At 45.4% G+C, this 27,359-nt stretch overlaps 1 protein-coding gene and 1 long non-coding RNA gene across 12 annotated transcripts in view; one reads left to right on the plus strand and one right to left on the minus strand.

The window, feature by feature from the left end:
- AAK1 (AP2 associated kinase 1) overlaps positions 1–27,359 on the plus strand; it is a 187,129-nt gene that overhangs the window by 28,744 nt on the left and 131,026 nt on the right. Inside the window, exon 1 of one of the 11 annotated variants that reach the window (XM_068274795.1) lies at positions 15,754–15,969. The exons of the other annotated variants lie outside the window; for them this stretch is intronic. The gene's annotated coding sequence lies outside the window, so the exon portion shown is untranslated. Of the gene's footprint in view, positions 1–15,753; positions 15,970–27,359 lie in introns of those variants that run through there. 11 annotated transcript variants of the gene reach the window in all.
- Positions 1,939–15,907, minus strand: LOC137562951 (uncharacterized). Its single transcript, XR_011030224.1, has 3 exons — positions 15,790–15,907; positions 12,450–12,950; positions 1,939–2,122 (listed from the first exon to the last, which is right to left on the minus strand). It is a non-coding gene; the product is annotated as an uncharacterized lncRNA (long non-coding RNA).

Here is a 27,359-nt window from a genome sequence, read left to right on the forward strand (position 1 = left end):
TTTTCCCCTCCTATAGCCTTGTACACATGCTTGACTAAAGTCGGCTGAGTTGGCTGATGACTGCATAACGACCTGATAATCAGGTGTGTGTACTCCCCCCCCCCCCCCCCCCCCCTCCCCCGGCACGCTAATGATCTGCCCAATGGATCAACCTACTAACAGTGATGGCTGATTCCTTTGTCCACACCGCTCCCCTGCCCGCCGCACGTCACGCATGTGCCTCACCACCATCCCTCTGCATAACAACAATATGCATCATCAGCTACACAGCTGACTCATGTCTTTGCAGCCCGGCCCAGCGATGTCGCCCAAGGGGATTGGGTCCCAATGACCGACGGGCAACATCTATCAAAGGTGTGTACGCACCTGAACTCAGAACTTCCTCTCTAATCCAAATCATAAGCAACAGCATGATAACCTAAAGGCTAGGTCCGCAGTGGTCAGTTGCATGACGCACGTGTTATGACTGTGAACTGCAGTGGAGACTGGACATTAGGGCCTGATTCATCAAGCTGTGCTTATAACTTTCAATGCGGGCGGTCCTGTGAAGTATCACTACCGCGACACTTCACTAACAGCCGCTACTATGTCAATTAATATGTTAATTGTCATTGTAGTGGCTGTTAGTGAAGCGATACTCCACAGGACCGCCCACATTGAGAGTTATGCGCGTTGCTAAGGAAGCAATGCGCGTAACTAGGGGAGGCATGTGCCTATGTAGCACTACTATGTAAAGCGTGGATTAGCAGCAGCGCAGCTTGATGAGTCAGGCCCATATACGTTAATACAAAGCCTGCATGCAGTGAGTAAGAATTATGTGAGCATTTACAATGCAGTACTGTGAACAGCCCCATAGAATTGAATAGGCAGCGAGTTGGCTTGCACAATTATTCTGCAACGCAACTGACCACTGTGAACAGGGCCTCAAAGAAAAGTTTCCTTGTTATAGCTTTCAGAACTCCTGCAAAAAAATCTGCTGTGCGTCTACTTCCTGGTTTTATGGAAGCAGAGAAAGGGTTAACCTCCTGTGTTTACATAGGTGAGTTCAAATTACACTTGTGATTACTTGAAGATGAGGGGGGGCATTAGACAGGCTCTTCTCTCTAAATACACACAAGTTGGATTTTTCTGTGTTTTCCTTGTGTCCTGCAATAGTTCAGATCCACTTTAAGACTGAATTGTAGAACAGTTGCTGCTTAACCTCCTTGGCGGTTATCCCGATCTAGGGTCGGGGTGGAAAACCGCAGCTAAGAGCGTTGATCCCGACCTCTGCTCGGGGTATCCACCGGAGGCTGAATGCAGAGCAATGCGGGAGCGTTTCTGCACACCTCCCGGGGATCCCGACGTCGGCTAGCATTCTTCTTCCTCTCCTCCGGGGCTCTACTTCCTGCTGGTGAAATCGTTGGCTGTCGCCATGACGACAGCCAGCAATCTCACTGTAGAGTTGCAGCGCCACCCGGAGGATGGAGGCTTAACTGCAGCGCTAGGGCCAGGGAGGTGAGTGATTGCTGGGCTGCTGCAGATCTCCCTGGCAGCATGATTTTTTTTCCAGGTTTTAGGGTCTGAAAGGGTGCAAAAAAATTGCACCGCTTTTAGAGCCTAAAATCCGGAAAGAATCAGAACGCCAAGGGGGTTAAAGGACGCCTGAACTGAAAAGCATATGGTGGCTGCCACGTTTTTTTTTTTTTTTTATATATGTACCGATTCCACATATATAAACTGTAACATGGCCACCCGATCGATCTTTCAATCGATTTTGGAAGGGTCAATTGGGCATGCTGGAAAATCTTGGTTGCAAGGGCTCAGTCAGGTGCGCGGCGACAATGCCGTTTGATTTCCTAACGACCATCACACAGCTGTGTGTGTATAAAAATATATATTTCTTCTACTGTCTCCCATATGTTGATCTGCTGAAACATTTACACATGAATCTATGAATATAATGAAATCTTGTTTAATCTACTTTGTAACCCATGTATTGTAGTGATGATCTGAGTACGTTAGAAGTATTCCGTTACCCTTTACAAGCCTGAGTGCGTGAACTTCCTTCCTGTTGCCTCTGATGTGGTGATGATGTCTCCTCAGTTGTTTCCATGGCAATCGTTAATGGATGGATTTGGGCCTATATTTTAGAAGACAAACATGAAGAAAAAAATAGTTGTTTTTTTTTTCCTTCCAAATAAGACCCCAAGCATTTATGGGTATTCCATTCACCCTGCTTTTGTGCAGTTCTGTGTTATGCGTAAAGCTTTTCAAAAACAAAAGCCGCAGACCCAGAAAAAACATAAACGCTGAAAACGTTGGTTGGTTAAAAAACACGCCTGTATGGCAACCTCAATGATCATTTTGCATTTTCATAGAGCTACATATACCACTGTGACATTTATCCCCATTTTTCATCTTTGTACATCTATCAATATCTTATGCGATTATCATTTGCTGTTGAGCATTACAATTACAGCTGAACACCATATTGGTACTTACAGCTGAACACTCTATTTTGCTACAAACACTTAATTTCTGTTTATTAATTACATAAATTAACCAAGTACAATAGTTACATATTATAATTCTACACACAATTCCATATACTGTATATTCTTTTCACACTACATTCCATAACTTACCCTTTTCATCATTTCATTATATATGTATACACACTCTTTCATAATTTCATCCTTTTGTTGTTTATACAAACAACGAATAAAGTTTGGTATGAACTGAATTTTTCTACACAATTTATTCTGGTTGAATACAATTTGACAATCTGTGCCACATTGCAGCGCAAAAAAACACTCACTCATATGACCCTGTGGCAGAGTGCGCCAACAGGGTCATATGCTTAGCGCCGCCCACTCAGTGACGTATGGCCTGCTGGGAAGCAAGTACGTCATTGTGACTCCCGTCAGTCTGCACATGCTCTCTGTGACGCCGCGCTCTGTCGTTTACACCTCCTGCTTCGCCCATAGACTTCCCTTACCTTAAAGGGAACCTTAACTGAGAGTGATATGGCTGTTTCCTGTAAACAATACCAGTTGCCTGGCAGTCCAGCTGATCTTTGTGACTGCAATAGTGGCTGAATCACACCCTGAAACAAGCATGCAGCTAATCCAGTCTGACTTCAGTCAGAGCACCTGATCTGCATGCTTGTTCAGGGGCTGTGGCTAAAAGTATTAGAGACACAGGATCAGCAGGCGATTCAGGCAACTGGTATTATTTTAAAAGGAAAAATCCATATCCTTCTCCGTTTAGGTTCCCTTTAAGCACCGTATGTTAGGTCTGGTGCTTGCGGTAACGCACTGCTGCCTTTGTATCGGCTTGGATACTTCCGGCACACCACAATAAGTGTGCAAGTCTCCTTGGACTTTCATGGCTTTTGCGGCCCTTGTGGTAAAATAGGGTAACACAACGCAGGTTTAACCTGCAAGTGTAAAAGGGGCCTCAATGAGAAAATGAAGCCCCTTTAACTTACAATATGATTTCTGCAGCCGCAGCATTGCTGTTTTTATTATCCATGTTTTAATAAAAGTGGTGTTCCCCTTAAATCTTGCGCTGTGAAGCCTCTGGCTTCTGATTATGCCACAGGTTGGGCGTGTCTCTTCCTATTTCATGACCGGGTTTCATTTTTAAGGCATCGGTTAAAAGCGGCCCAGGCTTTGTTTGCTCAGACGCTTCCTGACAAAATCGTGAAGTGCATAAAGAACTTCTGCATTTAGTGCCTGAACATATATCAGCGCTTCAGGCCACTTACTCCAAATGAGCCATGTTGATTCATTGCTGGATTCTATTTTTAAGCAATAATTATCTGCATGGATAGTTTTAATATAATTAACCAATGTAAATTACAGCATGCGTTCATAACTGATTGCTAAAATATCCTTTTTGTGCTGTACCAAGTTAAGTTTATATACGCTATATACGTTCTATTACCACTAAGAGCTCGTATACACAAGCCGATATTTCCTCCCACCCGATGACTGAGCCTATCAGACTGGGTTGTCTGCTGATTGGAAGGGATTTATGCTGCAGATTGAATGGAAATGATCTGTGAATGGTTATTTCCTTGGCTGTTTTGCGAGCAGGCATACTGGTGAATACCCATGCGTCCTGCACATGTAGCATGATCTACGGTATGTGTGCAGTCCAGGCCTGTGGCGTCAGAGTCGGAAAAATTTTGGGTACCTGGAGTCGGAGTCTGGGGTCTCAATAAAGCGAGGAGTCGGAGTCGAATGATTTTTAAACCAAATCCATAGCTTTTGTAAAAATTAGACTAAGGAGTTGGAGCAATAGTCGGTGCTTTCATAAAACACACACACACACACAATAGTGGCTCCGTCAGGGGAAGTGCAGTAGTGCTAAGGTGCAGTACATATGAGTGCAAATGACATTAAAACATAAACAAAAACAGCCTTTTGACCAAAGATTTAGCTCATTTGAAGAGGGGTGAAGCATACTGTGTTGTCTTGTGGGTTGGTGATGTGTTACGTAATTTAATCCTCACAACAGTACCTGAGTCTAAATTAGATATAAAACACCATGATAAGTGCCCCATCAGATGCAAATAGACTGCATAGAACCAAAAAGAGATCATCTGTATGGGCCATAATACAAACTCCACTAAGCACAAATGAAGCTTCATGAACAAAATCTTTATTGTAAACACTGAGACACAAAAAGATAAAAACATTTTATCTTTTTGTGTCTCAGTGTTTAGAATAAAGATTTTGTTCATAAAGCTTCATTTGTGCTTAGTGGAGTTAGTATTATGGCCCATACAGATGATCTCTTCTTTTTGGTTCTTTACGTAACTTAATCCATCTGGGTTAGGAAATGGAGGTCTAGTAGCCATAAACGTGATGGTCACTTTATGCGAAACATAGGCTAAAACAGAAGTATACAGGATCTTCTCAAAAAATTAGCATATTGTGATAAAGTTCATTGTTTTCTGTAATGTACTGATAAACATTAGACTTTCATATATTTTAGATTCAAATACACACAACTGTCCCTGTGTAGTGACCTCGGGGGTACTTCCAGGTCAACGAGGTCCATCAGTAGTGCGCAGACACTGGCCTGGCGCTCCGCATAAAGTCATGCGCAGAGCACTCCCAGCTGCAGGTGTGTGATCAAGGACACGCCCCCCCAGGCCAACACCTGCGCACTGCTGACAGACCTTGCTGACCCGGAACTAGCCCCAAGGTCACTACAGAGGGACTGTTCGCCAGCGAACAGTTCTTGTCATCACTACCCCAAGGTTCCTTGAGGACAATGCAGAGGTTCCTTAAAGAGAACCCGAGGTGTGTTTAAAGAATATTATCTGCATACAGAGGCTGGATCTGCCTATACAGCCCAGCCTCTGTTGCTATCCCAAACCCCCCTAAGGTCCCCCTGCACTCTGCAATCCCTCATAAATCACAGCCACGCTGCTGACAAACAGCTTGTCAGAGCTGGCTGTGTTTATCTCTATAGTGTCAGTCTGCTGCTCTCCCTGCCTCCTGCAGAACTCCAGTCCCCGCCTGCATCCCTTCCCTCCCTGCTGATTGGAGGAAAGGGATGGGGGCATCCCTAGTTTATGAACCAGAATTTGCGCCTTCTTTTCCTGTGATATGAGTCAGTCCTCTAAAGCAAGATACACTTAAATTATAGAAACTTTCGCCTTGAGTACAAATACCTATATGGTTGTTATGTTTTTTGTTATGTTTTCTGGGCACTTGAAGGCCTCGATATACAGTTGTATTGATTCGCTGATTTTAGCGTCTCGGTCTGTGTGTGAATGACTGGTTCAGAGAAGGAGGTGCAACCACTGGCTCAAACGTGTGTTCCATTTACTTAACGTCAGCACACAGTGTGCGGCAGGAGTGGTGTACCTGCCTGGTGGTGTGCATCAGCTACACCTCTCCAGTATGGGATTGGAGCTATCAAGGTCCTACAGTGAGTACATCAGTGTCTGGTACGCTGGTACATCACGCACTGCATAGACTGGACTGTCTGGGCACACTTATACACTGCATGGGGCCTTGTTCACTCTATGCGTATTGCCATGGGCAATTCGGAAATGCGTATATGTTGTGACACGCAGGGACCTCATAAGTGTATGGACTGCACTGGCTGATGATCAGACTACGGATATTTTTTCATAGCGTAGTATGGATACAGAGGCGCCAAAAGGATAAAATAATCTAAAAAGTTTAAAACCTGAGGAGGCAGTGGTCGACTTACCTCTTCCAAGCAGACACAAAAATTGCCAATGTATTTGTCAAATACAAGTTTATTTACATACTTCGGGGGACAATGCAACGCGTTTCACAGGTTTGACTCTGCTTCATCAGGCAATAACGGAGCAATAGCATATGTGGTCAGTAGAAGAGCCAGGCACGTTGCATTGTCCCCCGGAGTATGTAAATAAACTTGTTACTATACTATGATATACTATGTTATATCAAGTCCACCCCTGGTGGAGAGGTGTTACCCCTTTTTTCCTTATCTACAGAGAGCGACTTCTTAATCCTGAGTGGGGTCAGGTCTAATCTCCCCACCTGCCTATACAGTGGTTGCCTTGGAGGTAACCTTGCTTTGTGAGTATAGCTTATTACTCTATCATACTTCAATTCAACTACCAGTACATACTACACTATATTTGGCTCTTGGTGTCCCCACTCTGTGTTTTGTATATTTTTTTCATGTACACAGTCAAATTCACTCGGCTCTCCACCACCTCCTGTCACAAGATCCCTTCATAATGCTATCCATAAGAAAATCTGGGGTATATGTAAGGAAATAATAATGGACTCCATAAGTCCTAATAACTAATATTGAAGGGACTTGTTTGCCTATGTCTGGGGATAGGGGTGAATGGAGGGAGGGAGACTATCCCTAACGCTAGGGATCCACTGCGTTGTGATTCAGAATGATGAACAAGCGCATTTATTTCATGTCGTTTGTCATTGAATGCTGACACGATGCTGTTGACCAAGCTATCCCGGATGCTGGATGCAGCTTCTGGAGTCAGTGGCATTCGCGGCTACATTCTGTCCCACTAGGGCTCTAAATGCAACTCGACAATAAACTGTATCAGATGTTACTCTACGAAGTAGCAGGACATTATTTGTCTGTGATAAAACAAACCAACGGGAGCATTTCTCATGAACCAGCCTCTTATTGTGAAATTTAGTTTTGGTTAAATGTGGCAGTTGGCATGTTAGTCGTTGAAGCGCTGTCCATTCAAATGAATGTAAGTGCTTTTAAAATCACAATACCAGCTTTTGGAAGGTGGTCCATGGCAAATCCGGTATGACCTTCCATATCCAGTTTGGGAAGGCAGTCAATGGCAACTCGGCCGTACCAAACCTGCTCCACTTCAATGTCCAGATTGGGAAGGTGGTGGCAGAGGTCCAAGGATTTTCAACCATTTGGGGGGGAGGTTGGTCAGTTGTGACCACTGCTATTTAACAAAACCTTTACATGTCTATTGATGCTCCTGTGGGTGGTAGGAAGGCCTCTAGCTTAGTTTAATAAGCAGTTAGCCTAGATTGTTGCCTTAAAGACAATGCCTGCCCTCCTCTTCCTGGAGTAACCGTAAAGGCTGTATTTGAGCATCCTCTAGTGTTGCTCCATGTAGCCATGGTGGAAAGTCTCTTTGATTGGCTGGATAGTGTAATGGTTAAGGGCTCTGCCTCTGACACAGGAGACCAGGGGTCGAATCTCGGTTCTGCCTGTTCAGTAAGCCAGCACCTATTCGGTAGGAGACCTTAGGCAAGTCTCCCTAACACTGCTACTGCCTGTAGAGCGCGTCCTTGTGGCTGCAGCTCTGGCGCTTTGAGTCCGCCAGGAGAAAAGCGCGATATAAATGTTATTTGTCTTGTCTTTTTTGTCTTTGATCAGGCAAGTATTATTTATACTTATTTGCCAACAAAGGGCAGAAGTGAGGAGGGTGAGTAGAGGTCAGCTTTAGCCTATTTCTGCTATCATTTTGATGTTGCAGGGTTAGGTTGAGTTTTCAGCGCTGCTGGGAGTAATCCTGAAACTCTTCTGCAAATATCAGCATTGAAGCTGCATTGAAGTGCATAGTGGTGCCGTAATGATATTTCAACACTGTAATCCTTGACAGTGATTATTGGATGAAAATAAAGCATGAATATTTTAATACTGCAGGATTGTGCTTATCCATATTACTATAGATATTCAGCATGTGGAAAGACAGTCCTAAAGCTACATGAACACATCAGATGATTGCTGTCCTCAGGGGCAGACCCTGTTTGGGAGATTATGAAGCTGATGGGCAATCAGTACTCTGTTTCCCTACAGCGCTGCCCCTCTCCTCCGCGCCTTTCCTTAGAGATAAGCCACGCTCGGCTGAGACAGGGTACGTGTTCTTGTGCTGGTCTGGCTTGGTAGATCATGCTTTGCACAGCTGACAACCGTCTGAAGTCTGTGCCAGCCAGCGGTGTGAGGACTGACTCCCATATGCAGAGCTGGGCCTTGTGGGAATGATTGGAGAGTTCTTCTGCCACAGAACTCTCTGTACTAAGTGCAGCTTTCCTTTCATTGCCTTATGCTAGCATAGCAGGGATTTCCTTTACTGCTGTTGTAGGTAGAAAACTATGACACCACCCTCCATTCAGTTGAGGTATATGCCTTCAAGGAAATCTGATGTAATAGGAATGTGGAAGGAGCCATTGCTAGAGCTAGCTGTTGGATTCCAGCTTAAAGGTTCCCATTAGCCGTGTGATTTTTAACAAACGATTGCATTTTCAACAAGGTCATTCAGATCAAAAGAATAGATTTTTATGTAATTGATTTACAGCATGAAAGTGGCTCAGAAGGGAAAAAGTGCCCCTAGGGGGTACTTACCTCGGGTGGGGGAAGCTTCTGGATCCTAAAGAGTCTTCCCCCCCATCTTCCTCAGCAGAGGCAAACCAGCACTGGGACCCTTGAGGTCGGTTTCACATTGCGGATTGGCGGCCGTGGTGCGGCACGCACCACCAAAAATAGGCCTCCAGGGATAAACAACTTTAGTACGCAGTAATCCCCATCTGGCAGCCGGCCAACCAGAAAGTTGCGCTCACTTCCTGTGGCTGATTGTGAAAAATACACTTCTGTGCATGCGCGACGCATACAACCCATTGACTTTCATTTCCCTGTGGTGGGGTGCTGTAAGATTACTGCACCGTCCCAGTGTGAAAGGGCCCTGAAAGCCGCTTGTGCATTAGAGCTACTCCCATCCTGTGGAACTCTCTCCCACTGCCCATCAGGTTTGCCCTCTCCTTCAACACCTTTAAAAAAAGAACTCAAAACGTACTTCTTCAAGGAGGCCTACCTCCCCTCAACGCTGCCCCTAACACTCTCTGCCGAGAACTTCTCCTTTCATATCACCATCCCTCCCTCTAGATTGTAAGCCTTTGGCAGGGCCCCCTCCCCTTGTGTATCATACTTGACTGTGCACTCTACCCAGAATAATGTGAGCTTATATTATTAGCACTACCACTCCAGTGTATGATCTGGCATTGTATTACTACCTGTATTGTGTTGTGTATCTTATTGCCTATCACCTGTATTGTTGTATCTATTGTCTATTACCTGTACTGTGCTGTCGGTCACCCCCGTTATCATTGTCTGTAATCCTATGTATTGTACAGCGCTGCATAATATGTTGGCGCTATATAAATCCACTTAATGAGTAGGCTGAAAATGACAAAATAATGTATTTTTTAAAAAGCACCTAAAAGGCAGCTTGCGTTGGACTTTTGTTCCCTTCAAATGCAGCACCAAAAACCTATGAGCAATGGAGTAACTACAATTCATGCCCCCCCAACAAAACTTTGATGGGTCCGCCCAATGTTCACTTCCCCGCCCTTCCCTTTTTTTCTCCTAGGCCATCATGATCTTCACACCCATAACAAGTGTAGCCACAAATATACTGATCTGACGTATAGTCCCCCGTATCAGAGGAAGGGAAGATAAATAGTGGGGGGGGGGGGCATAGCTCTGGGCCCCCCTGCGTAACTAGAGGGGAGCAGCGCCTGCAATTGTGTGTGTGTGGGGGGGGGGGGGCAGAGCCGAGGGACCCCAACTATGAACCTTTCGCTCCTCCGAGGTGCCTCCAGGACTTTTGTAACTGAGGCAGGATGCAAGTATTCGAGTGCAGTTTTTACTTGAATAATTGTACACAAATCTCCCGCAAAAGTACACTGGGGCTGATTTATCCCAAAACATGTGACTATATGTGGAAACGTTATACACAGCGACCAGAGAGAAGCTTTGCTTTATTTCACAGCTGGGATGTGACTGACTGACTCTCTCCTGCTTTTGCTAATTTAACCTCCAATTCTGAAGGAAGACTAGAGCCTTGATATTGTGGATTTCTGTCATAGAAAGAATGGTGCCACTCAGGAAGACTCACTTGACCTCAGTCTTTGGTCCAGATAGGCTGCTTTCACAATCTGTATAACCATCAATTACCTGCTGAGAATTCCTGGCTGTTCTTACAGAACAAGTTTGGAGATCTCTTGTGAAACCGATTCCTCTCGGAACGTGCTATTCCAGTATTTGGTTATCTGTGTTTGTACACACCCGAAGGTTATGCATGCGAGCCTTATACATTTAGGTGTGCAATTAATGCTTTTTTTTCCCCCTGTGTAGGAGTTTGTATTCAGTTGTATGTGTAAAGGAGTGTTTGTGCTTCTCTTTAACAATCCGTCTTTTAAGCTATGTACACACGCGAGACTAAACTTGTCCGAGGGGCTGTTCGGGCCATCTTGGTCGAAAATCTGGTATTTGTACAGAGGTCACCTGAGGTTGCTTAAGGATTCGGCATGCCAATCCTAAAAGGCGACACTAGTTCAGCATATTATCATAGCTTTAAGCTTCTGTTGCATGGGCAACAAAAAGTGCTTCATTTTTACAATAATTATGTATAAATGATTTCGTCAGTGTTTGCCCATTGTAAAATCTTATAAATCCCTAATTTACATTCTGACATTTATTACATGGTGACATTTTTACTGTTGGCAGGTGATGTAGCTGCTGCATGCTTTTTTGGCAGTTGGAAACATCTGTAAACAGCTATTTCCCACAATGCAACAAGGTTCACATACAGGAAACTGGGAGGAGTACCACGGTCCTCAGAGTAACTTGTGGGAGGGCTTTCATCACATTATCAGTCATACAGTGCCCCCTGATGGTCTGTTTGTGAAAAGGAATAGATTTCTCATGTAAAAGGGGGTATCGGCTACTGATTGGGATAAAGTTCAATTCTTAGTCTGAGTTTTTCTTTAACCTTAACCCCCTCCTGAAGCCTAACCTTAACTGACGCCCAACCAAGTAGCCTCACCCCCTGCCTCCAATCCACCGAGAAAACAAACATCTTCTGGAATCGCCGTTGGCATCTGTATGAATACCGGCAATAGTGCCCTTCTCTGCCAATCTCTCCATTTGGTTACCAATTACCCAACTTCTCACACTAGCATACAAAGCTCTACACATTGGCAGTAGCTTGGAGTGAAAGTGGGGTTACTTTTTGACTGCAAAACAAGTATCCCTTTCTTCACATACATGTCCTGAACAGAATGATTGACAACGTCTCCTGCCTTTGCTTGTGCTAAATTTGCAGAGCCTCCTGCCGCTCTACATAATTTGCCATTTTAAAGTTCATTTTTAGGCACGCAGCTAAATATATCATCTAATAGCGTAGCATACCTTTTTGTGTGATATGGGGCTTTAAGAACTAAAAATCCTCTCTTGACAATTTTGATTACAGAACCAGAAGCAACAAGGTACAGGGACAGAATTTCAGGTTCTGTGGAATAAGTTGCTGCTGCTATTCAGATTGCATCATCCCATGGGTTAGACTGCAAGGTGGACAGCACAGACTAAATTTCTCTGAGAGACTTGCATGTCATAACCCTATCGGTCGCCAGTTCCAGTTCGGAGAATGGCCAGTAGATAGGCTGAACAGGTAGTTTACTAGAGATTTATTTGGCATCAGCTGATCAGGGAGCTTAAACACAAAATTACTTTCAACCACGGGGATTAGAACTCGGTCTCAGTTTGGGGTAGATTATTGTATAGACTAGGCTAATTAAGTTTTTTTTCTTGCTGGGGGGGGGGGGGGGGGGATGGCTTAATGCACGATGCAGTGTCACAGAATGGGAAGGGTAAGGAGGAGGACCGTGAGCTCAGCTGAGACCATCTTCCTCTGCTGATCTCTTGGCGAAGCTTGGGGGTCGCTGTACACATGCTAGATTCTCAGGAGAGGTGCCCCGACTCACTTTATAGACCGATAAAGACAAACTTTGCAGTTGAATGCCTACACAGCTCTAGAAAATCACACATTTAATGTGAGGATTTCAAATATAACTGTAATGTACTTGTAAAGTAAAACTTGGGGTGAGGGCTGTAGTCTTGAAGTGTACCTGAAGCAAACATTTAAAAAAAAAAAGTAAAATACTTACCTCAGATGTAGAAAGCCTCTAAATAGCTAAATAGTCCAACTTCCTTCTCGAATCCTTCTCCCGCAGACTGTTCCTATAGACGTACCTCCAAGCATATTTGACTAGAGCCTGTTGAATACGTTTCTTCTGGTAGCGCTCCCACTGAATACAAGCTCATCCACATGCACAAGTAAGGTATGTGCATACCTAGTAGAATGAAGCTGCTCATGTACAGCGTTTTTTCTCCATGCGCGAGTGCTTTATTCTTATGGGCTTGCGCGGGACTTGCTCATGCCCAGTATGGATGGACTCCCACATGGATGGGAGCATGGCGACAAAAAAAAGGATTCTGTGAAGGAACTAGGGCTCGAAGATCTGAGACACCTTTTGGCCAGTTGTGTGTGTGGTCCGGTGTTTGTCATTAAGAGAATCCGAAGACATAACAACAAAAGTTGTTTAGGTGTTACCTCTAATGACTAACTGCACATGATTGGTATGGTTCTGATCAGTTCTGTAACATGCCTAAAAAAGAGAAAATGAAAGTTTTGAAATCTTGCAAAACAAAAAAAATCTTGTACAGTTAGTCATTAAAGATATTACCAAAACAACTTTTCTTTGACATTTCTGGTGAATATCCAGATATACCAATGACACAGGTGTGTTTTAAGCTGGCCACTAAAAGTCCTATCTTGATTGCACAAATGTACCACATCTGTGTAGTATAAGGACAAACACATTTAGAATAATCTGAACAGGTTGTTTTACCACTTTATCCACGACTACAGTATATCTACGTCCTTGTAGCTGAAGCACAGCTGAGCACGATTGGACTTGCTCCTGTGCAAACCTCTGGCACGATCTGCTGCAGCAGTTATTGGTGAAAAGGAATATATGTTCCTTGAGCCAACAACATTGATATTTACCATAAAAAAATGCAAAAAAAATTGAAAAATGCACACTGTAGCTTTATTTCAGAATCCAATATCCGCACCATAAATTGACAGGAACATAGCCAAAGATAAGGTCCATAAGGCGAAAACAAGGTCTGGATGAAAAGTGGTTAAACTATCAAACGCCTTGGAATTGGTAAGATGGTACAATGGAGATTGTATGGTTAGTGGTCAGCATTTAAAGTCCTATCTGTGCTACTCTGTAAATAGCACCTCACTCAACTGAGCAGAAATGGGGTCTGCAAAGGTTGGTTAAAATCTCAGGGAAACCTAACTGCTAGCTTTTCCTCTACCTGGAGGACTGGCACAGCAGTTGAATAAACATGACCACACTTTTATATAAGGGTGCATTTGACACTATTATGTGGCATTGCTGCTCTTCACGGCAGATGACTCTGCTGCTTTCGTTGTTTGACTTCTCAGCTTGACGTCTTTTTCTCTTTTCAACACTAAAGAAGTATGCAAAGTGGAAAAATGTAGACTCTGCACGACAGTCATTCAGTGCTTTTACATCTTCAAACCTGACAAAGATGCTGGAATGTGATGACCATGAAGGACGCCTCCTCTGTTTTTTTTCCAGTTTACAAAATTTGGCATTGGCAAGAAACCTACAGAGGATGCAGGGCAGATCAGGCCTGATACACTAAGGTTGGAGAACACTGGTAAACCTTAGTGACCCAGCAAACTCGTACAAACTTTTTTTCAGAATGGTTTGCTCTTACAAGGGCATTTGTTTATAACCCCCTCCAGGATCATATCAGAACAAAGAGGGTTTGTTGAAAGCTCCATAAATATTACATCACGCACATCACCCACAGCAATTATTTTTTTTAAAATAAATTCTGTCCTCCTTTTTCTGCAGCCCCCAATTTTATTTGTGATGACCCAGCAGTGGTTGCAAACTTTTGCACTTTATAGCAAATGAAGTCCAGTCCAAAAATGCTTCCCTAATACTGTGCAGGTCGCCATTCGTGCTCCCAGAACAGCTCTGACCCATCAAGATAAGGTCTCCACAAGACCTGTGAAGGTGCCCTGTGGTGTCTGGCACCAAGGTGTAAGCTGTAGACCCTTTATACCCTGTAAGTTGTTTCAGTATATATAGTGGGACATTTCGGTGTTCTGGGTGGGCTACTCACACTTATTGGTAGTCATTTTGGTTCTCTGTTCCATCCATAATAAGCACATACCGTATAGTACTGTGATTAGGCTGCCTTTCTGACACCTACATTTTAGGTGTAAAGGGAGGAAGCCCTGTATGTGGAGTATGCAATGGATTGTGCTATAGCATATTTACTGTAGCTACCTGTTCTCGCTCCGGCTTGCATCCTCTAGTGTCCTGTGCTGAACTGGCCGCTATAGCTCCAAGCTCACTGCGATCACATGACACTGAGCCTAAAGCTCTAATGGCCAGATCAGAAGCTGCACGGGTCATTAGGGAGATAAGTACTCTGCACACCCCAATGTGCACTCTGCATGGGTGAGTATGGCAGCACATTGGAGGGGTCGGGTTATCGGCGGGTCTTAGCTTTAGCCTATTGTTTAGACCAAAAGTGGGTTTTTTCTACTTACCCGGGTCTTCCTCCAGCCTCATAAGCATGGAAGTGTCCCTCCCGTCCTCCTGCGGTCCTCTGTTTAGCAGTAATCCGCTTCGGTATTCGGCTCCACACATGCGCAGAAGACCCCGGCTGACTCACACTGGAGCCAACTGAGCCAGTTAGTGGGGCTCATTACTACTGAACAGAGGGCAACAGGAGGATGGCTAGGGACTCATCCATGCTTATGGGGCTGGAGGAAAACCTGGGTAAATAAAAAGCTTTGTAATTTGTGATCTCTGGGTCACTTTCAGTCCTCACCAGTTGTTTATGGAAGGTCCTGTTAATGGAAGATTACATATTTTTCCTTTTGTATTCGGTCTTGCTGTGTGCTACCAGACATTAGGAGTCTCTCTAGTAATTATTAAGCTCTTTAGATTCACTGCATAGGGCATCTTATGTAACTTATATGATATATTTTATTCTTATTCATAATGTATGGATTACTGATTGTTTTTGTGTGCTTTGTCTGTGGGTCCAGACACCAGTGGTTGTGTGGGTGAAATCCGTTTGACTTGCACTTTATATGTCACTGATTTGATTTGTGGTCTTATATTGGCAGTCTATTTGCTGTAGTTTTACCCTTGCTTACAGCGACAAGGTAGCGCACATTACAACCTACATCACCTTGGTAACGTGTTGGAGTAACACATGCTGCGCAAGTAGCATAGCGCCGGTTACCCCAGCAACCTAGGTAACGCAGGTCGCGCTAATTGCACACCACCTTATCACTGTAGGTAACGGTAAACTTGGCACGAGCTCTTTGGATTTTCCCATATTACAGTCTGTTAGAAACCCTGTGGAATATCCGTATTTTACCTGCTCACATTCAGGCCGGGTTCACACTGCAAGCCAGCGTTGGTGATGCACCGCATTGCATCATCAAAAACAGGCCTTCAGGGAACACCGCATCATAGCACCGCTGACGTTCCCTGTCTGGCCACCGGCCAAGCAGGAAGAGACATGCACTTGCCGTCATCGCAGAGGTTGCGTGGCAATGTAGGTATGCGCTCGCGGTAGATTGGCAACTAATGGGGCACCGCACGCTGTTTGAAAGCACCCTCATTGGCATATCGGTGAGGTGCGGTAAAATGACCCACGTACTGCACCAGTGTGAAAGACCTCTTAGCCTTTCCATCATGTATTAGTAATTAAGCCAAAACTGTGTTTTATGAACTGAAGTTCTCATTTTGGAAAAAGAATCCCAGTCTGCAATAGTTTGTGAGTTTCTCCCCTTTGGCACTTTCAGGGCAGGCTCGGAATATTCTATGGCTGACAAAGAAGCTACGAGCCCAGAGTCACAAGTGACATGTGACCGCAGCCTTTCTCTGTGTACTTAGATATCACACCTTTCATGTCATGGACTGATCAGAACATATGACTGTCGTCTTGCCTGCAGATCTTTACTTAGTGATTCACATGGCAGCTGAGCTTGTTTGTCCCAGCATGTTCTGATCACATTGTGTTTGCCTTCTGGAACCATCGAGGCATATTCGGGTAGGTGTTACTTAGCAGGCTATGTGGTGATGGCGCACTGATTTATGCTCAGAGGCAGTCATGTTGTCATCTACTCAAGCCCTGACTTTAAAGTACTATATTTACAATGTAGGCTCCGATATGGACGCACGCACGCTCACACACACTTACTTACTTTTAGCCATAGACCCTGAACTAGCATGGAGATAAGATGTTTCTGACTGAAGTCTGACTGGATTAGCTACATGCTTATTTTAGGTGTGCGATTTAGATACTACTGCAGCCAAGGATCAACGCATGCCAGGCAACTGCTTTTGTTTAAAAGGAAATATATCCATATACCTCTCAGTACAGGTGTTCTTTAAAGTGGACCTGAACTCAGAACTTCCTCTCTTCTCCTCCAAAAGATAAGCAACAGCATAATAACCTTTAAAGGAATGCACTTTTTTTTGTTAGAGCTGATATCAATTCTGCAATAGATCTGCAGTGTTTCTAATTCCTGCTTTCATGGAAGAAGACAGAGGGTTAACATCCTGTGTTTACAAATTAGCTGCTTTGTCGAGGTAGCCAGCTGACATGGCTTAGAGATCAAATTACATTTGTGATCAGTTACATATGAGGGGGAATACAGGGTGCATTTCTCTGTATAATGCTGGGGATACATGGTACGTTTCTGTACCGTGTATCGAGCAGCTGATCCGGCCAGTTGACAATATTCAGCTGGTCCGATCATGGTGCTCGATCCCCGCCGGCGGACAATGGCAGGGAATCGAGCAGCTGATAAGGAGCGCCGGCGGGGACGAGCGGTAATCAATACGCGCAGACGAGCGGGGACGCGGCGGGAGTCGATCCGGTGGCTAATCGGCCGCCGGATCGACCCGTGTATTCCAAGCATTAGAGTTCAGGTCCACTTTAAAGGACTTCCGAGGCCAAATAGGAAATCTGTTTTGTACTCTACTGGGGCTTCCTCCAGCCCCTCAAGGCCGTCTCAGTGCCTTGCCACAGCCCTGGTCCTCCTCCGTGTCCCCGCTGCCCGCCCACAATGATGGCGTCTGGGGGGGCCCTGGTTTTCCGAGCCATGTCCTCGTCATCTGGTGCGTCCTACATCTGCGCACAACTATGGCACAGTGCGCGCCAGATGACGTGGACGTGCGGGCATGAGTGCAGGCACAAAAGAGACAACCCCGTCGGCGGGTCGCTATCATTGCGGGGGCTGCTTTAAGGGACTGGAGGAAGCCCATGGTGATAGATTTTCTATATGGCTTCGGAAGTCCTTTAACCTCCCTGGTGGTACGCAGTTTCTGAGGCTGAGGGATTTTTTGAATTAAATTTGCTTTAGCCTTTGTAGCTAGCACTAGGCTAGCTACCATTGTCCCCCGCACCCTTCTGATCCCGCCAGAGCCGCAGCCTCCCCAATGAGCTTCAGTCGTTGCTGATCGGACAAGACGTCTGACGTCATCGACCACATGATGTAATGCGCAATCACATTCCTCCCCATAGCAAAGCATGAAGCTGATTGGAGAAGAGTATAACAGTGACGATCGGGGGCAATCAAAAAAGAGTGGAGGGACTTGGGGGACAATGGTAGCTAGCGAAGTGCTAGCTACAAAGGCTAAAGCAAATTTAATTTAAAAAAAAATCCCTCCAGGGGCAGAGAAATCCTCTGCAGCGGCTACCCCGAGTGTAGGTCGGGGTTAACGCCAGGGAGGTTAAGGGATGGGGAACCAGAACCTTTTTTTTGTCTTGAGCTGTAATAATACAGTAGAATCCCATTATAAAAATCTTATAGGGACCTAGGGACTAGGCAAAGTAGTTCACTATATCAGAAATGGTCATACTCGAGCACACTAAGTATACTATAGTACTTTATCTTAATTCCGTCAATACTTGGGAGTCATTTTTTTTCTTTTCAGTGCTTCAGCAAGCAATCACAGACAGTGTTTATAGTAAGGTAGATCAAAATGCACAATGCTCAATATGCAGGGCTTTGCATGCAATAATCACACAACGTTTTGCGTAAGAAGCATACAATAGATCTCACCAGTTAAGGCAGGCACAGATTAAAGGCTCATACACACATCAGACCATAGTCTTTGGAAAATGAAAGATCACAGACCAATTTTACCCCCTTCCATGTAGTACGAGAGCCATACCTACAGTCTATTCCAGGCATGGGCAAACTTGGCCCTCCAGCTGTTAAGGAACTACAAGTCCCACAATGCATTGCAGGAGTCTGACAGCCAGTCATGACTCATAAAGGCAAATGCATTGTGGGACTTGTAGTTCCATAACAGCTGGAGGGCCGAGTTTGCCCATGCCTGGTCTATTCTATGGAGCTGAACTCCCCATCAGGCAGAAATCTTTGCAAGATGCTGCACACAAAGATGCTGTAGACATTCAAAAGATCAGTATCTGCAAAAGATCTGTTCCTGCAAAAGATCCGTCCCTGCAAAAGATCCGTCCCTGCAAAATGCATTCATAGTCTATGATATCTGCAGATCATCATACACACCTTGTTTAACCTCCTTGCCGGTTATCCCGAGCTCAGCTCGGGGTAACCTGCGCAGGAGGATATCTCAGGCCCCGCTGGGCCGATTTGCATAATTTTTTTTCCCTACACGCAGCTAGCACTTTGCTAGCTGCGTGTAGGTCGCGATCGCCGCCGATTCGCCGCTACCCGCCGAGCCGCCCCCCCCCCCGCCCCAGACCCCTGCGCAGCCTGGCCAATCAGTGCCAGGCAGCGCTAAGGGGCGGATCGGAGTTCCCTCTGACGTCACGACGTCTATGACGTCGGTGACGTCATCCCGCCCGGTCGCCATGGCGACCGGGGAAGCCCTGCAGGAAATCCCGTTCTCAACGGGATTCCCTGCATACTCTGATCGCCGAAGGCGATCGGAGTGGGTGGGGGGATGCCGCCGCTTAGCGGCTATCATGTAGCGAGCCCTGGGCTCGCTACATGATTTAAAAAAAAAAAAAAAAAAAAGTGCGGCGCTGCCTCCTTGCCGGATTTTTTAGACCGGCAAGGAGGTTAACTGACATTCATCTGCAGATCAGATCCACCAGGATGGATTTTCAGATCTGCAGATGATTGTCTGATCTGCAGATGAATGTCTGTTAAACAAGGTGTGTATGATGATCTGCAGATCTCATAGACCAGTGGTGGCTAACCTTGGCACTCCAGCTGTGACAAAACTACAAATCCCATCATGCCTCTGCCTCCCCGAGTTATGCTTAGAGCTGTCAGAGAATTGCAATGCCTAATGGGACTTGTAGTTCCACCACAGCTGGAGTGCCAAGGTTAGCCATCACGGTCATAGACTATGAATGCAATTTGCAGGAACGGATCTGTGGCAGGAACAGATCTTTTGCAGATACTGATCTTTTGTGTCTGTACAGCATCTGTGTGTGCAGCATCTTGCAAAGATTTCTGTCTGATGGGGAGTTCAGCTCCATAGAAAATGGGAAATAGAATAGACTGTGAAGGTATGGCTCTCATACTACATGAAGGGTGGTAAGATTGGTCTGTGATCTTTTATTTTCCAAAGACTATAGTCTGAGGTGTGTATGAGCCTTTAGTGTGCTCCTCCGGTCCACATTTCTATGCAGCCTGGATGATACTGTAGTGTTGCAGCCATGCACAAGCAAGTCACCGCTGACAGGAAATTCCCTCAGTAATCAGGCAGCAGCTTACACAGAAAGGTCTCACTGGCTGGTGCTTTTGAGGTAATCAATGCAGGCCTATAGTAGTGCACAGATAGCGAGCAGGCTACAATTGGCTGCCAGCATGCCCACTGACCACTGCTCCTGGGTCTTTGAATTAAGTATGCCCATCCACTTTTTCACTATAGCTGGAGTTGCAAAGGGATGTGGCCAAATCAAATGCAAATCCGTATTAAAGCGAATCCAAAATACGTTTTTTTTTTAAAAGAGTTCCACTTACCTGGGGCTTCTCCCAGCCCCCTGCAGCCGTCCTGTCTTGTGCCGGTACAAAATGATTCGTATCTCTTTGTTCAGTCGCTGTCCATTGCGCCGGGAGCGTCCAGCGCAGGTGCAGTAGAGGTTTTCTCATACTGTGCCTGTGCAGGATGCTCCTAACCACGGGAGCGTCAGTGGCTGTGGCTATCGACTTGTACGTTGGCGGTGAAGAAAAGGAGCCACGGCATGGGACCGGAGGATCTTTGAGAACTGGCGAGGGACAGGATGGCTGCAGGGGGCTTGGAGAAGCCCCAGGTAAGGGTTCGCTTTAACCCTTACACTGAGAGCTTGCACTTACAGTAATGCATCTCCCTTTTCTCTGCCCTTTTCCCTATATATGGTCTGAGTAGGATGAGCACAGCTATTTTGTATGTTTGAATGCTGGTAAAAAGAAGCACATTATAAACCACTGACAGAGGGGTTCTCACGTTTCCTCATGAGGGCAAACCCTGCTATGATTCTACAGTAATACTATTTTGATAAAGGAGCATATTGAGTTGACTTGTCTCATGTTTGCCTACAGCTGGACTTAGATTTTACCTCAGAATATATACTCCTGTTTGCTTTCTGCACAGTCATATGAAAATATGGGTGAAGGGGCCAGGTGCATGATGTCACCTGTTTCTGCCCGCCGTGTTGGTTCAGTGTCGCCATAATTGCAGGTTTACAAGTGTCCTCTGAGTCATGCTGTGTCACTTTAGCTCTGCTAAATTCACCAATTCCTCATCTTACAATAAAAAATGCCTGGCAGGATTCCCAAAGCCTTCTACTGCAGTTTCCGCCTGCCCTGACTCATAGCTTTTAGTAGATGATATTTTTTAATCGCTCACAGGTTTCAAAGTCCTTTTTTTTCCCCCCAGAACTTCACAAGCCAAAAAATGACAAGCCTAATTATTGCTACTTTGTACTGTGCCAGATGAAGTGGCATTTGCTCAGTGTAACGCTCACAGATCACTGACACCCGAATACGGATGTGCTTGTCTATAGCTGGGAGCAGTTTTGGCTTTATAAAACTTTCCATGTACTTCTCTAGGACGAGCTATAGCATAACATGTGACTATGAGAGTTGAGAATTCTTTAGATCTCATGCTTAAAGTGTACCCGAGGCAGCATATGTCCTGATGAGATAAACATGTGTATGTACAGCGCAAAACATAATAACCAGGCTGTTTTTTTTTTTTTAAACCGTTAATTTTCAGGCATGCAAGTGACAGCCTCTGTCTTGTCTACTTTTGTTGATAATATAGTTTACCTCACTGATAGGCAAATTGCAGCCATAAAAGATTTCCTGTCAGAATACAACTTCTGAGGGCAGGGAAGAAATTGGGAAAGGTCGATAGGTTATGTATTTTAACTCTGAGACACTGAAAGGATATCCAAAGTGACTGCCTTTAAAAAAAAAAAAAAAAGTAATCACTTATTTAGATGCATAAATCTCCTGGGATGTGGTCTGTGTTCTCCTTTTCCCCCTCATCTTCGTCCAAGTGCTTGCAAAAGTGTCCGGACCAGGCTCCAACCCTCCTCTGGGTCGGCAGCTTGGACCCGGGAGAAGAAGTCCGCATGGCTGCATGTGCATGGTCACACGTACGCCTGCGCAGGTTGAAAGCCCTGTGACGCCATGTCCTTGCTCCCGAAGGTTTGGGTTCAGCTGATCTATTTAGCTGAAATAGTGTCTGAATTACACCAGAAACAAACATGCAGCTAATCTTTTTTCAAATCTGACAATAATGTCAGAAACGTCTGATCTGCTGCATGCTTGTTCAGGGTCTATGGCTAAAAGTATTATGCTGGGCATACACGGCTAGATTGTTATAATCAATCGAGCCGCTAATGGCTCAATTGATAATATCCAACCGGATTGATTCTGTGCTTGATCCCCACGGGCGGACAATGGAAGAAACGAGCGGCTGATAAAGAAGTGCCCGCGGGGACGAGCGGGAATCTATCTACGCGAATGAGGGGGACGCACCGGCATCGAGCCAGCGGCTCGATTCCGGCGCATAAACCCACCGTGTATGCCCAGCATTAGAGGCAAGGGATTAGCAGGATGACCAGGCAAGTAGTATTGCTTAACAGGAAATAAATATGGCAGTCTCCATATTACTCTTGCTACAATTGTCCTTTTAAGTCTACATACGTTTCAAGCTACAAGGGTGAACATGAAAAAAACGTAAAAATGAATACTTTATTGACACAAAATGGCACAAAATGCAAATTTAAAAACAAACCTATGCGAACTTCGCCTGCCAGCCAAAACACATGCCATATAAGTTAGCTATAACCCTAGTACACCATACAGCACACTCTTCCATGCATACAGTGGGGATCTCCTTGAGATTAGCAAGTTTCCAGGTGTTGAATGCAAAAGATATTCCCTCTGAGGGCTATATAGCTATGGAACAATGCCTTTTACCAATATACCGTTAGATGTAGTTCCTTAAACTTCTGTTCAAATGCTGTATACTTCAAGTCCATAATGGCACAAGTTAATAGCAAGATCAACTGAAGCCAGCTCTCATAATGAAGAAAGCATTAAACCAGGGCTGTGGAGTCGGAGTCGAGGCAATTTTGGGTACCCGGAGTCAGAGTTGGAGTCAGAGTTGTTGATTTCATAAACTGAGGAGTCGGAGTCAGGAGTCGGAGTCGGATGATTTTTGTACAAAATCCACAGCCGACTAACGAGTCTGAGTCTGAGCCATTTTGGGTACTCGGAGTCGTGGTTTCAGAAACTGAGGAGTTGGAGTCGGAAGATTTTTGTACCGACTCCACAGCCCTGCATTAAACAGTCTGCATGTTTGTGACTTGCATCGCCAAGCAGGAAATGAGGAGTTGCAGCAAAGCCGGGGAATGCAGAAAGTAGTGTGCAATAGAACCGCCTCTAGCAACAGGACTCACCAATCCCATAATAGCCTGATTGCAGTCCAATTATGAAGTCCTTTATTAAACAGGGAATCTGGTCCTTGTGAATGGTATGGCTCTGGTAAAATTGCTACAAGGTCTCAAAATTTTCAATTGTGCCAATTGTGAATGTTGCATGTGTACCACTCCTTTTCTGACATACTTAGGGCTCTAACACACAGATCAGTCCAGATCTACATTTTCCAGAATAAGGCCTGGCGCACACCAAGCGTTTTGGTAGCGTTTTTTCAAAACCGCTGCCGCCTGTGAAAACGCTTGGCTAATGTATCTCAATGGAATGGTGCACACCAGTGGTTTGAGGTTTTTAGCAATCCACAAACGTGGCGCCTGCAGCATTTTTGCGGTTTCTGCCTCAATGTAAAGTATAGGAAAAGCTCAAACTGCTTTGAAAAACGCTAGATCAAAACGGATCAAACCGCTCTGAAAAATGCTAGATCAGAGCGGATTTCCAGGCATTTTTGTTACAGTAGCTGTTCAGTAACCGTTTTACTGTAACAATATATGAAATCTGCTACAAAAAAAACGCTCCAAAAACACTAGGCATGTTTATAACACCTCTCTAAACATGCCTAAAATTGCTCTGAAAATCTGCTTCAAAAACCTCTAGCGTTTTTGCAGATCTGCTAGAGGTTTTTGGTGTGCACTGGGCCTAAAGCAAGATACCTAGCATACATATAAAAGGCAAAAGTAATTGAATACTAATGCAAGTTTGTTGGTAAGTCAAGAAAGTGTTTATGGTCCATGATCGACAATTGTAAGAAAGTCTACAGACAAAATACACTTACAATAATGTGGATACAGAAGCAAGAGAAAATCTCGAGGTTAGCATTTAAAGCTAGGGAGAAAAGAGAGACAACTCAATGATGACAATAACTGACCTAGAAAACTACCTGTAGAAAACAAGGAGGGTCAAGTTGGCTCTCGAACCATAGAAGGGTTAATCATAGACTAGGGACTATTAAGAATTTAGGCCCAATATGGGTAATGGAAGTTAGGATAGCTAAAGACTGTCAGTACCAGAATTTCCATTGTTGGAGAGCATAGAGATGATATTGAAAACCAAAAGAGCTTATTAATTGTCCCAGGTCATGAGGGTAAATGGGGAAGCAGTCCAAGGGCAGAGCTTTGTGGCACACCCAACAGACAGTGGACGTGAAGAGGAGTTGGTATTGGAGTAGGAGATTGAAGGAACGTCCAGACAGGTAAGATTGGATCCAGGAATGCGCTAGGCCATTGATCCCCAGTAACGAGAGGGTCTGGAGAAGCAGAGAAAGATCAACAGTGTCGAAGGTAGAGGAGTATTAGTACAGAATATAGGCCTTTGGATTTTGCAATGAACAGGTCATTTGCACCTTTAGTGAGGACTGTTTCTGTGGAATGCTGATAGTGGAAGCCAGGCTGGAGAGGGCCCAACACTCACGGCTCCTTGTTGGATATTCCTATTGTGTGTGACAAGCCTATGTTATAAACATTACTAGATTAAACAGGTGGATACTGTTTATTAGGCAAACAACAAATGGATAGACTACCTAATTAGAAATGAAGACAGGAGCTTGGATTAGTATGACTAGTAATAGTAGGTTTGTGTTGAGGAAGACGGTAGTCTCAACATTCTCTGTGCTCTGATTTCTAAGGAAGAGCTGCGGCTTTCACTTGTAATGACCTGTGATTAATTCATCCTCCGTTTCTGAAGCTGTGAGGCAGCTAGTATTCAAATTAGCTGTTCTAAAGCAGACAGCCAGAATAATTGTGTTTGTGTCCACCCTGCTTACATGTGTGGGCCTCAGGAATCACAAAGGAAGTGAGTCTGCTTATGACGACGGATTGCATTTAAAGCATACCTGAAGTAAAAATGAAATAAAAAAACAAAATACAGCAAAGTCCTCATTATCTGGAACTCGGGCAACTGGAAGTCTCAGCTAACCGGTATGCCTGAGGGGGATAACAGGGACAGTGCTTTGGGGGGTTTGCAGGGGAGAAAATACTAACCGAGCCTCCAGACGCAGTCTTCTACCCTTCCTGCAGCTCCCTTCGGCTTTCCGGTGTCCATGCATGGCTCCCAGGTGCATGGGTCAGGTGACGTGCTGGGAGCCGTACACAGAGGACTTCGGAAAGCCATCAGGAGCTACGGGAAGGGTAGAAGATGGCACCTGGAGGCTCGGTAAGTATTTTCAGCTGGGGGGGGGGGTGCTTTTTCGGCCCGGCTGCTCAAGAAACCTGCAAGCACATGTATCCGGCATCAGGCAATCCCTGCCCATGCTGCAAACTAGGAGTCTTGCTGTAGGTACCTCAATAGTAAGAAGCCTCACGCTATTTGTTCACAGGTTTCCCAGATCCTCCTGCAGCCTGCTGTTCCAGAGATGGAGGCTTCTAAACATATTTAAGACCGGAAGAGGCAGGCTTGCCACATTTGTTTCCTACAGCCAGCATCCTTTTCCCATCGATTTCCCCCCTCCCCTTAACCACTTGCCGACCGCGCACTCATAACGCGCGTCGGCAAAGTGGCAGCTGCAGGACCAGCGACGCAGTATTGCGTCGCCAGCTGCAGGCTGATTAATCAGGAAGCAGCCGCTCGTGCGAGCGGCTGCTTCCTGTCAATTCACGGCGGGGGGCTCCGTGAATAGCCTGCGGGCCGCCGATGGCGGCTCGCAGGCTTAATGTAAACACAAGCGGAAATAATCCGCTTTGTTTACATTTGTACGGCGCTGCTGCGCAGCAGCGCCGTAAGGCAGATCGGCGATCCCCGGCCAATCAGCGGCCGGGGATCGCCGCCATGTGACAGGGGACGTCCCGTCACTGGCTGCACAGGACGGATAGCGTCCTGTGCAGCCCGGAACACCAGGGGGGCCAGGTAGGAGAGGGAGGGGGAGGATTTCGCCGCGGAGGGGGGCTTTGAGGTGCCCCCCCCCGCAACACCCGCAGGCAGGAGCGATCAGACCCCCCCAGCACATCATCCCCCTAGTGGGGAAAAAAAGGGGGGCGATCTGGTCGCTCTGCCTGCACGCTGATCTGTGCTGGGGGCTGGAGAGCCCACCCAGCACAGATCAGCAACAACAACGCTGGTCGTTAAGGGGGGGTAAAGGGTGGGTCCTCAAGTGGTTAATGGGCGGGGAAGAGGAGGGAATGGGAGAGGGATAGGAGGGAACATTACCGCAAGCTTTTCTTAAAGTTTGGCTTTAGCCAAAAGTCAAATTTTTCAAGGAACGAATACGGGGACCAGAGGAAACAGGTAGAGGAACAGGCAACACACAGAGTTATGTGAATTCAGCATGAACGTACCACTGTGCTTCTCCTGGGTAGCTTTGCCTAGGGTTAGAGAGACACTGAAGCGAAAAAAAAAATGATATTATGATTTGTATGTGTAGCACAGCTATGAAATAAAACATTAAGATCAGATACATCAGTGTAATTGTTTCCAGTACAGGAAGAGTTGAGAAACTCCAGTTGTTATGCAAACAAGCCATTAAAGGGAACCAGAGACGAAGCCCCCTCATGTATTTTACCATATATATCAGTAAGAACATTAGAGAAAACACTTACCATGCTCTCTGTTTCACCCTCACTGCTAAAAGTGTCTGTTATCAGCAGTCACAAGAATCCCAGACTGAGCAATTAAATCTGGCTTTGCTGGGAATGATTATTGCTGAGTCATTATAGCAAAGCCACAAGGGGGCAGGCTTGGGCTTGAAATAACACCACAGAAGACAGACTTAGCTATAATCTTTCTGTAGCAAAGCTAGACGGAGCAGCCTGACTTCTCAGTCGGGGGTTCTTATCAGAGGTGATAACAGTCAGATTACACAGAGAACAATGAAACAAAGGGCAGATTAGGTGTTTACTGTCATGTTCCCACTGATTTATAAGGTAAAATACAAGAGGGTGCTTCATCTCTGGTTCTCTTTAATCTCTCTGACTAAGTTAGTCGTGGGGAGGGCTGTTATCTGACTTTTATTATCTCAACTGTTCCTGGACTATTTACTTTTCCTCTGCTAGAGGAGAGGTCATTACTTCACAGACTG

This window comes from Hyperolius riggenbachi, chromosome 3 (genome assembly GCF_040937935.1).
Source record: "Hyperolius riggenbachi isolate aHypRig1 chromosome 3, aHypRig1.pri, whole genome shotgun sequence".
In the NCBI taxonomy this organism is placed as follows: Eukaryota; Metazoa; Chordata; class Amphibia; order Anura; family Hyperoliidae; genus Hyperolius; species Hyperolius riggenbachi.